Here is an 11,773-nt window from a genome sequence, read left to right on the forward strand (position 1 = left end):
TTTTTTTAAATATATATATTTATTGAGTTTTCAAAATACAACATACATAAATCATACACAAGAGTATGAAGCATATACATATTTAACAAATTACTGTATAAGAAAAATATACTCTTACCAATACAGCAGTACCAATAAAAACATACAATAACTAAAAATAAAATAAAATAAAATAAGAACAAGTCAAGGCAATTATCTAAATAACTGAATACAGTGCACTGGTTACCATTTTCATTTTAGGATGGTACAACCTGTCTATAAAGGCACAGGTGGCATACTAAGAGACTGAACGAGCATGGAGGTCACTCTTAGACTGAGAAAGATGGTCCAAAAGCGGCTGCCAGATACCACAGAACTTATTTGTGGAGCCCAAAACATCATACCGCAGTTTCTCCAAATGAAGAATCTCAGTGAAATCACTTAACCACATTTTAAACTGAGGAATCTTGTCAGTTTTCCACAATCTTAATATTACTTTCTTAGCCGTTACCATTCCATACATCACAGTCGTTTGCATAGAAATGCTGCGGCTCCTAAGTGAAGGAGAATATCCAAACAATGCAATCTGGGCATCTGGAACCAACGTGCATCCATACACTTCGGAAAACAAGTTAAAAATGTCACACCAATATTGGAAGAGTTTGGGGCATGACCAGAACAGATGCGCCAGGGAGCCATCAGCGGACTTACATTTATCACATTTTGAAGATATTGAGGGGAATATTCTGTGCAATTTCATTTTAGAATAGTGGAGTCTATGAAACACCTTGAACTGAATTAACTGATGTCTTACATTGATAGAACATGACCGGATCCTCCCAAGACCCTTTTCCCAGACTTCACTCCCAATCTGCAAACCCAGCTCCTCCTCCCACGCAACCCTCAAGGAGTTTGTGGTGAAATTGATTTGCTCTGCAAAGATGTCAACAAAGCTTGAAATTATTATTTTTTCATTCTGGAGAGCCCAATAGCATTTTGCATATCTTATTTTCTTCCAGAAGAGATACAAAATTTGGGATGTTAATTCGAACAAAATTTCTAATTTGCAGATATCTAAAAAAATCCGCATCCGGAAGAGAGAAACAGCTCTTCAACATTGCAAATGAAGCAAACTTTTTGTGAATATACAAATTTTTCAGCGTAATTAGACCTTTAAGTCTCCAATTTTTAAATTATATATCCGATAGCGATGGGGGAAAAGCATGGTTACGGTAAATTGGGGCATGAACTGAGGTCTCTGGTAGGTTACAGTATACCTTAATTTGTTTCCATATTTTCAAACAATTTAAAACAATCAAATTATTTATTCCACTATTTGTAGGAGATATTGGTGCTGAGAAAAGAAGTGCCAGAAGAGAACTGTTTATAACGCTACTTCTTTCAATAGCCACCCAAGGGGGAGAGTTTGCAGGAAGTTCTTGAGCATCACCTTCCTGCCAGTATACCGAGGCCCTTGCATTCGTTGCCCAATAATAGTGCTGGAAGCAGGGTAATCCTAACCCCCCGCCACCCCCATCCCTCTGGGTTTATGTAAATGAGCTTTTGATATTCTATGGGCTTTAAAGCCCCAGACAAAAGGCAAAATTATTGAGCCCAATGATTTTAAAAAAGGCCTTTGTTAAAAAAAAAAATAGGCAGACCCTGAAAAAGATATAAAAATTTAGGCAAGGACACCATCTTAATAGCAAAATGCGGCCCATCATTGAGAGTGGGAGTGTTCTCCATTTATCAACATCTTTCCTAAGATTATCCACTTTTTCTAAAAAGTTCAATTTGAAAATTTGTTTGGGGTCTTTAGGCAGAATAACTCCAAGATATTTCAGTTTGTCAGTTATCTTAAATAAAAGGTTATCTAAGAATTCAGAAGTAAGTCTTGCACCTAATGACATAAATTCGCTCTTCTGCCAGTTAATAGTATAACCTGAAATCTCGCCAAATGACTGAATAAGGTCTAGGAGAATTGGGACTGACTGCTCAGGATGCGATACAAAAACAACATCATCATCAGCATACAATGAAATGTTATGGTCAATGTTTCCCAATTGAATTGGTTTGATTAGGGAGTGTTTTCTAATACTAATGGCAAGGGGCTCCATAGCAACCACAAAAAGCAGAGGACTAAGGGGGCAACCCTGACGGGTTCCCCGATGCAGTAGAAAGGGCTCTGACTTGTCCTGGTTTGTGAGAACAGAGGCAGAAGGTTGAACATGCATTGTTTTAATCCACGACACAAATTTACTACCAAACCCAAATTCCTCAAGTACAGTCAAAATGTAAGGCCACTCCAGTTGGTCAAATGCCTTTTCAGCATCCAGGCAAAGAACAGCTCCCTTAAACTTACTGTCAAATTTATGATACATAATGTTCATTAACCGTCTGATATTAAAAAATGAAAACCTTTTAGGGACAAAGCCCGTTTGGTCCGGATGAACAATAGAAGAGATATGTTTATTTAGCCTATTTGCCAGTACTTTAGCGAATATTTTAATGTCAGAATTCAATAATGAAATAGGATGATATGATGAGAGCTCTGTCTCCTCCCTGCCTTCTTTATGTNTTATTATTATTATTATTATTATTATTATTATTATTATTATTATTAGTGTGAGACTTACCCTATCTAAGGAAACATCAACCTGAACGTACCCTGTCAAAATGGTTCCTGGATCTTGTTCCAGCAGAATCTGGCTCAAATGAAGCTCTGCTTCAGTCAGGTGTTATAAAGATGCTATGAAACACGACTTTAAAAGAAATTTGACTTTGCAATTTAGTGCTTTGAAATTGGGCCTTTGACTCTGAAGCTCCTGCTCTTTCAGACACCCTGCCTTCAGCACATCAGCACAAGAAAGTTCCTACAAAACACAGCAAGCTTGGAAAAAAGAGCGCTCAAGCAAAATAAACACAAGACAAGACATCACTGCCACAACATGGAGCCTCAGTCCCTCAAAATGAATAAACAAAACAGCCTTAATAAAACAGCTACGTCACAATATCTCGCAAAGACACACTTCTGGTGGTGCACTCAGTCCATTTAAATGGCAACCAAAGGAAAGTTTGTATTCCCAGAAATATTTAGCAGACTTTAACTAATTTCTTTTGGTGTTGAGATTAGTTGCGCTTTACTAAAAATATTTGATTAAATTTACCCTACCAAACTGAGTGCACATTGTTACTTAAAATTTGGGAGATAAATTCTACAGGGTGTTTTTTTTTTTTTTAATCTGTGTTTTTCGGGTTATTTCACACATCAAACATTATTATAGGTTGTTTATCCAAACATTTTTATCGTCTGAAAAACATTTTTTGTTTATCTAGAAAAGATCTATTTTTTAGTACAAAATTACATATTCTGTCTTGTTTTGTCAACTAATCAGAATTTGATATAGGGAGTTTTGATCTCCCAGATCAAAAACTCTTAACAACAAACCATAAAACGATTTCAAACTAATTTCCAATTGTTTTAAACCTGTGTTTTTCTAATATATTGTACTAATAAACTGGACTGTGTACATTCCAACATCAACTGTAAGCTTCTTTTTTTGGTTGTACATTAAGATCACACTTCAGAAGATGGACCACCCTGTGGTTTCTGGAAGTTAAACCTTTGCCACAAGATGGCGCTGTTGCTCTCATAAGTTTTCAGGCAGTTGTTATTTTTCCGTATTTCAGCAGTGCACCCTAAAAAGTTGATATTTTTAGAATTCAGTAACTTTAATATAAGAGCATGGATCTAGTATTGTGTTTTTGGACTGCTGTGCCAGGTCAAGAATACTGTATTTCCAAGAAGTCTGAGAAGGCTCAAATATCCGAGCTTTTCTTCTGCCTTCGATGCAGCACTACAATTACAATTCTTAGATATCCCAGCTTTTCATTTGCCCTGAACGCATCATCTCCCGTGTGGTGAGAAAAGTGTGTCCGCAGCTGGGGGATTCGTGCACGCGCATTTGACGATTTATGCGTAGTGTGTAACTGTACTTGTTCGGTTTGAAACGTGTACATTGGAGAAACTGCTTAGACATATGTGAATATTGGTGCACATTCATGCATTGTATTACACATCATGTTGTACAATTACAAATATTTTACACTTGTGGATTTTTTTAATTATTATTTTTAATTTTTTGCAGTCATAATTCTTCCCTGACAAGATGAGGAAAATGTGTGACTTTGGCTCCTCGTGGTTCCTGTCTTCCCATTGGTTGCAGAAACTCGTTTACATTTGGCTGCAGAAACCTGTTGGAACATTCACCAGGGTAATAAGAGAAAGCTTCAAGAACCTTCCGGGACTTTAGATCTGTGCCCGTCATCCCGAAGCCAAAATTATGTAAAGGATCGCTGATGCGGCTTGCTGATTGAGTAAGCTGGTCTCGGAGTTTGATCAGTTCTGCACAATAAGGACGGTCTTTGTGCTCTAAATGCACCACTACATTTTCCCTCTGTGCTGAGGAGGACTTCATGCTCTTCTGATTTCATCTCCTAATCAACAGATTGGATTATCTCAACATTTTTCCCGTTTTACACCAGATCAACAACTGAAGACTTGAACATGATATCACAACACATTCTCACTCCCAACTCGTCACATATTGACGTTTTGTCAGGTACCCTTGGCGTCATATATTAACGCCAAGGGTACTCCCTTGGCGTTAATATGTGACGCGGAGGGTTCTCTCATTGAATGCTGTACCGTTCCCGAAGCATCCGATTCTGACGACTTAGGAACAAATAAGATGACGTGTCTATTCTATTTTTTAAAAAACCTTTATTTACAATTTATGTCCTAGTTTGAACAGGATATTAAGAATATTTACTACAAATACATGTCAGAGTATCGGTCATAAAGCTTTAATTCGGTATTTAAAAATAACTCAGTAAAATATAAAACCGGAGGGGTTTTGTTGTGGTTGTTAGCTTGATTTAAAAGCCTTAAAAAAATAATAAAAAAATAAAACAAAACTATTTTTGAGTATGATATCAATGATTTACACCAAATAAATTTAAGAAAAATTAAGATGTGTGTTATGTTCCTTCTCATAACTTAACAAACTATTATTCAACAGAACCTCAGTGGAACGAGACTTAGTTTATTAGCCATTTTTGCCTCAGAACAACATGAGATCAATACGCTCATACCACACTTGGTATTCTTCCACATAGGACACAAAATAGTACCATTGAATAATGTATTGTTTTATCACATAGCTACATAACAATGTGTTTTCGTTTGTGATTGCATGCAAACTGTTCTGTAAACCTTTTAATATGTTCGATTGAAATAAAAATAAGGACCGATCCCACAAAAACCCAAGAAGAAGAATAAGCTGACGTCATCATATGCGACACTTACACTCCGGTGAGTAGAAATCTGCATCTGTCAAAATGTTTTTGTACTCTAAAACCAAAAATAACTCCAAAGTGTTACGTTATAAAATTACTGATGGTAGTTTTAGGACTTAATGGCAGTAGGACTGTGATGCGAATGGTTGAAGACACGTTTGTAACATTTTTATTTTACCGCAAAATATACTGTGGAAGCTAGCTAAATTAGCCTCTTGGAGGCTAATTGTACCTGCACACAGTACCTGTCCTTAATACGTTTAATTAGCCACGATAGAGTCACATAATGTTTATAGTCATGCTTGTTGTTGCCACTTTGTAATATTGGAGGGTTGCTAAAAGCATCAGTGCCCCCAGGCTGTGATGATCTTTAAAGTTTTGAACCCTGTCTGAATACACTGATTGCAGCTAGGTCATTTACTTGAATTAAAAATGAACTTGCGACAGTACAGGCAAATTCCTTTCCTCCTGTCTGTTATTTATTGCTGTTAAAATAGCCTGTTCCTCCAGTCTGAAAACAAAGCAATAAAACACACTTCATGAGGTGTTATAGTCCAAAGGTAGTGAACATCACTAACATATACAAAGAATTGTTATATTTTACACATTTTACAATACCTTGCTGCATTCTTTAAATGGTAATACTTGCAGTTTCCATCCACTGAAACTGAAAGCACATCTGGGGTACAAGCTTGACACTTGAAGGGATCCTTCCTTAACATTTTATCCAACTCATATATTATGGCTTCCCGCTCAAAAATCATTTCAGGAAGCTGTCAGCCGAGATCTTAACTGTGATTTAAAATGAGAGATAAAAAAAGAAAACATAAAATAGGACATAGGTGTCCAAATACCAGGCATCAATAAAAGGTTAGGTGTCTTTCACGTTTTAGGTGTTTCTCTGCCACAAAACATCTCACTCAATTAATTTTGATGTTACCAGGACTTCATATGATCTGAATGCGGAATGAATGTGGTGGCACCTCATTTGATTCAAGTGTGTTTAACCAGTTACACCAAAATGTTGAAGAACATAACCACTCAAGGATAGAGTCAGACAGCCCTTCTGGGATATGTACGTCAAAGTACTCACACAGCCAATGTTGACAGTTATTTAAATTTTGATAATATAGTTATTTATATTATGGGTTTGAGTGATTCAAAGAATTGTTATTCAGGACCTTTTCATTGCCAAGGATGAAAACGTAGGAACATTTGTGGACTGTATACACTAATCAACCAAAAATGTAAGACTGCAGATTGTAAATGTATAATAACAGTAACCTTTTAGCCTGTAATAACAGCTTGCCTGACTGAATTGTATGCATTCTAGATTTTGTGGTGGGCAATGGTCAGCAGCCAGGGAGATCTCTCACAGGTCCAGCAGCAAACTGGGTGAGGAGGCTTGTAGCTAGCGGTGTGTAGACATGGAGTGCTGCTTAGTGCTCTTCGAGATAGTATGAGATATTTGCATAAGCTTCGTTCTTTCATCAAAGGCTGGCCAACAGACAATCACTTTTTTCAATGGATGTAACATGCAAGTACTGGCCATATCTTGAAAATAATATGACTAGATACTCCAGGTGTTGAGCTAAACTTACAAATTTAAACTTTTACTGAGTTGATTTGTCCTTTTCATAAATGCATTTCAGACTCTGTCAGTCTTCAGACAAAAACAAGGGCAATCGATGACATCATGATGGTAAAGAGACTGTAAGAGGAAAAGAGGATCCTTGTTGATGGACCATCATTGGAAATCTGTCATCCTATGAAGACACTCTAAAGGAGTTTCCCACCTGTTATTGGGAGGTAAATTTAAAAGTAGGTTTTTAAGTAACGCATAATCATACCAAAAGTAAAAGCATCTAAATTTTGGATTTTTATTTATGTTCAACTTTAAAGGTTTGTCCTGTGACCTAACTGACGAAGGCACAAGAGGACTCCAGAGCATCATCCTCAGAGAGCTGCAGCACCAACAGATGAAGCTGCAGCTGCTGTATTATCTACAGCAGGGGAGCCCAAAGTGGGTCCTAGTGGCCCGGCATCCTGCATGTTTTAGTTCTCTCCCTGGTTTAACACACCTGCATCAAATGATGACTCTTTAGAGGCCTAAGAAGAACATTGACAAGCTGAAAAGGTTGTTTCTCCCACCGGGGAGAAAATAAAACATGCAGGATGCCGGGCCACTAGGACTGACTTTGGACACCCTGATCTACAGACTTTGTCAGGAGCAGAGAGCGTTACCTTTGACGACGACTTCAGTAGTGACTGATAGTCATATATATATATAGTTTGCTCATACGTCACAGAGAGACACCTTACAATTTGTTCTTGTGCTTTCATGTTTCCAAATGGGCAGTGTTTTATCTTGTTGATTCTTTTTTTTTAAATAGTTAATTTGTTTGTGCCTTTGTATTTTCTAAAAGGGCTTACTAGAGCTGTAATTACTTCCACATGCATGTCATTGAGTGTGTTNCTTTNTCACTTATGTTTCTGCACATCTAGTGTATTTTCTAGGTAATAAGAGAAATTGTAGTTAATTTAATAGTTTTACTATTTTTACTTCAAGTGGAGTAATAACACTTGTGCTTATGTTGAGCAGTTAAATGGCTACAATGCTACATTAAGCAGTCCCAGTGATTCTGTAGTATCTAACATAACCAAGACATCTTTTTGGATCTTCTACTTTTCTTTTTTTATTAATATGAGCAGCTCTAACTTATTTCTTAATCCAAAGAATACACAAAGTGTGTACTGGTGGAACAGTTTCTTATCCATGGTCAATTGAATGCGGTTCAGTTTGTCTGTCAATGTCTTTATTAAAAATAAATAAATTAAATAAAATTTCAGTACTTGTCAACTGCCAACTCTCCTGACCTGAACCTCATAGAGAATCTGTGGGATATTGTGAAGAGAAAGTTGAGAGACGCAAGACCCAAAACTCTGGATGAGCTTAAAGCCGCTATCGGAGCATCCTGGGCTCAATAAAACCTCAGCAGAGCCACAGGCTGATTTCCTCCACGCCGCATTGAAGGCTGCAAAAGGATTCCTGACCAAGTATTGAGTGCATAACTGAACACGATTATTTGAAGGTTGACTTTTTTGGTATTAAAACACATTTCTTTTATTGTTTGGATGAAATATGCTAATTTTTTGAGACGGATTTTGGGTTTTCATGAGCTGTATGCCAAAAATTATCAGTATTAAAACAATAAATGACCTGAAATATTTCAGTTGGTGTGCAATGAATCTAAAAGATATGATAGTTTAATTTTTATCATTACATTATGGAAAATTATAAACTTTTTCACAATATGCTAATTTTTTGAAAAGGACCCGTAGACCTAGCGTTATTTATGCATGTCTAGGTTCAACAGTTGACAGGTGAAAAAGGAAGCTGACTAAGGTTTGGTAGAACTTGCTGTCGGTGTCATTTAGTTGAAATGCTTCAGATTTGGACCTAACTTCTTTTTTAAAACAGAGCGTCCCAACTTAGTGAAATAATCTTAACATTAACTTGGTATTTGGATGCATTTACAAACCAAAAGGGGTAGACCTCTATTTCAACTACAATAATTAGATGGACACAACTTAACTTACATTCTCTTTATGCCTTTTCTCTGCAAGCTTATGAAATGATGAAATGAACCACAGAGGCCTGAGGCCTCAGGCAGATCATTCTTTTTCCACTAGAACAGATTTAGAGTCGGGCTACAGAGCTCAATTCTAGAGAAAATGCATCTTTGAACCATTACTTTCATAAAGCATTTGAAGATTAATCCATCTCTACCACCCAATTTGAGATTAGTGATGGCGTTAGGGTTAACCCTAACCCCAATCTAGCCCTAGATTGTTAAATTTAACATAGTGTTTCTCTAGGAGAAAAGCATTATGTCAATCAATTTAGATAATTTAGATTACTATACTAATGTAGTTTAAATTACAGTAGACTCAAACTGATTCAATGTTAATTTACTAATCTGGTTTTCCTTTTATACACAAAATAAGCTGCAAACTTAAATAATTAACCTTAGACAGGTAAACATGCTATTCAAAATACTTCTGCATAAAACTTTTTTTATGTGTAAATACTGATCATACTGAATAAAACACATTCACACAGTTCTGCATGTGTGTAGGAAACGAATCTGTTACACAGTTTAACCTTGCAGCATGCCTTACAGACAACACACAATGCCATACACAATTTTAAAGAACACACAAAATATACATTTGGATTTACATATCTATAGATCTAGATCTATCTAGATATAGATATACCTGTCCCGATAGATATAGATATATCTATATATCTATATATATATAAATGCAAATTTATATTTCGTGTGTTCTTCAAAAGTATGGCATTTGTGACATAGGTTTATTAAAATGTGTTGTTCTAATACAGTCAGTTGATCTGGACCTTACAATGTATTTTATCATGCTCTTCATCAATAACTTCACTTAAAGTTGCTGTGATTAAAAATAAAAGTACTGCATTTGAAAGCAATTTTATTATAGCATTTTGCAAATACATTCTTGATTGACAAAATCCATGACACAAAAAAGATAATATTAAAATAATAGCTTTTTGAGTTAAAAAAAAAAAACACTTCCATTTAGTTATTAAAATCAAGTTGTGCTTATTTTGTTATGTATTTTTATAGACTTTACTTTGTACATCCACATCAACATTAAAAACACTCAAAAAGAAATGTGTACAATACCATGTTTAAAGTTTTTAAGACTTTAGGTCATATTTACTGAACAAAATCTACAAACAATTCTGTTCTAAATTTCAAGACTTAATACAGGCACAATACCTGCCTGATGCAGTGACTCAATCAGCCTCACTTAGTCTTTAACAGAACTTGACAAAAATGTGTCAGTAAACAGCCCAACATAAGCTTACATATATTACAACCATAACATTCATTTCAGTGAATGGCCGAAAACAATATTACACAGAGAACTTCGTAAAATGGTCAAACTGCAGTAAAAAAAAAGAAAAGAAATTAATACTTTGTAATACAAAAAAGAAAAAGTAACATCATGGAAGGACTTGTTCGCTGTCTGAAGGAAGTGGCACTTGGTGGACAGCAACATGAGAGGATTTACTTGCAGGTTCCCAGGTATCATCCCAGATTTTTCCGCTAGAAAAGAACAACAATAAAATCAGGATGTGGATTTTTTGTGCTGTAAGGTTCACAAATCTCTCTTTCTAAGATGTATACCTGACTTTAAAAGGAGGTAATGTAGCCAAAATATTTTCTATGCCTACATCCACCCAAATGCCAGCCAGTACTTACATCCTGTTTTGTCCTAAATACACAATATTATCTTGACTTAAGTGTTAAATGATAAACTGACTGCAGTCATTTTTACCACTACACAAACAATGAAAATCTCTCATAGTGCTTCAGTTTCTTAAAAAAGTCTAAAAATCAAAACAGAAAAAAGTGACAGTTTCAGATTAAATGTCCAGCTTATATGCATTATAAACAGCACAGTGTTAAATAATAAATGCTGAATCACTTTTAAAGAGTTCAAATATCAAAATCAGCATTCCTTTGCTGATAAACGGCCTAATTACGATATTTGGAGTTTTATATCTACATTTCTATGTTTCTGTGCAAATGCTGACTTTTTGTATGAATTTGTTTCACCCAAAGATGTTGTGACTTATGTGGTATAAGTATTACTGATTCATGTTGTAATGCCAGTTTTTGTCCTCATAAAAAATAAAGACAAATATAAAGACAGATTAAAGCCACAAAGTTTATAAGTAAAATACTATGCTTATTTTTTGCAGGCCACTCCCTCTCTTATCACCCCTCCACCCATCTACTCATCTCCACACGTGGCAATGTCTCTCAGTGTATCTTGGCATGTTTGACTGGGGTGGGGATGTACTGTCACAGGGTGGATTAGTTAAACTTTTAGACTTACCGCAGTAGTTCTACGCCCAGGGATTGATTTTGGGTACTACATTACCACCAACCTAAATAAGAAAAGGAGAAAAAAAAACAATTTTAAAAACAAAATAAGAAATGAAGTCAAAGCGTGTACACTTGAAAACTGAAAACTAGTGTGGTGACTGTCATATTTTAAAATCCTTCTAAACTTTACTCTTTACATGGATTTACACATTTTCTCAAATTAGTTTGACATTAACTTTAATCACTTTACAATGGCCACATAAATGGAAACTAAGCCCAAAACAAGTTGTCTTTGCTTATAAACGGTGTCTATAAGTTTTCTGTTTCTGTGAGAATTTTTACATTTTAGGGCTGGAATCCTTAAGTTGCTAGTTGAGTTTTCTTCTGGGTTCGATTCCTGGCCCGAGGTCTTTCTGCATCGAGTTTGCATGTTCTCCCTGTGCATGGTGGGTTCTTTCTGGGTTCTCCGGCTTCCTCCCACAGTCCAGAAACATGAC

The 11,773-nt window shown here is 35.9% G+C and overlaps 2 long non-coding RNA genes across 3 annotated transcripts; one reads left to right on the top strand and one right to left on the bottom strand.

Moving 5' to 3' along the window:
* Window positions 1-5,571: 5,571 nt before the first annotated feature.
* LOC106957121 (uncharacterized) lies at window positions 5,572-7,292 on the top strand. Of its 2 annotated transcripts, XR_001426896.1 has the most exons (4): window positions 5,572-6,584; window positions 6,671-6,754; window positions 6,834-7,158; window positions 7,240-7,292. It is a non-coding gene; the product is annotated as an uncharacterized LOC106957121 (long non-coding RNA). The 2 variants fall into 2 exon arrangements; XR_001426895.1 differs by having other exon boundaries at window positions 5,593-6,754.
* Window positions 7,293-9,832: 2,540 nt separating this feature from the next.
* On the bottom strand, window positions 9,833-11,729 carry LOC106957127 (uncharacterized). The gene is made up of 2 exons (XR_001426898.1): window positions 11,287-11,729; window positions 9,833-10,490 (listed from the first exon to the last, which is right to left on the bottom strand). It is a non-coding gene; the product is annotated as an uncharacterized LOC106957127 (long non-coding RNA).
* Between the last annotated feature and the right edge of the window lie 44 nt (window positions 11,730-11,773).

Source organism: Poecilia latipinna, unplaced genomic scaffold (assembly GCF_001443285.1).
Source record: "Poecilia latipinna isolate Pla-1442-1.1 unplaced genomic scaffold, P_latipinna-1.0 Scaffold877, whole genome shotgun sequence".
Lineage (NCBI taxonomy): Eukaryota > Metazoa > Chordata > Actinopteri > Cyprinodontiformes > Poeciliidae > Poecilia > Poecilia latipinna.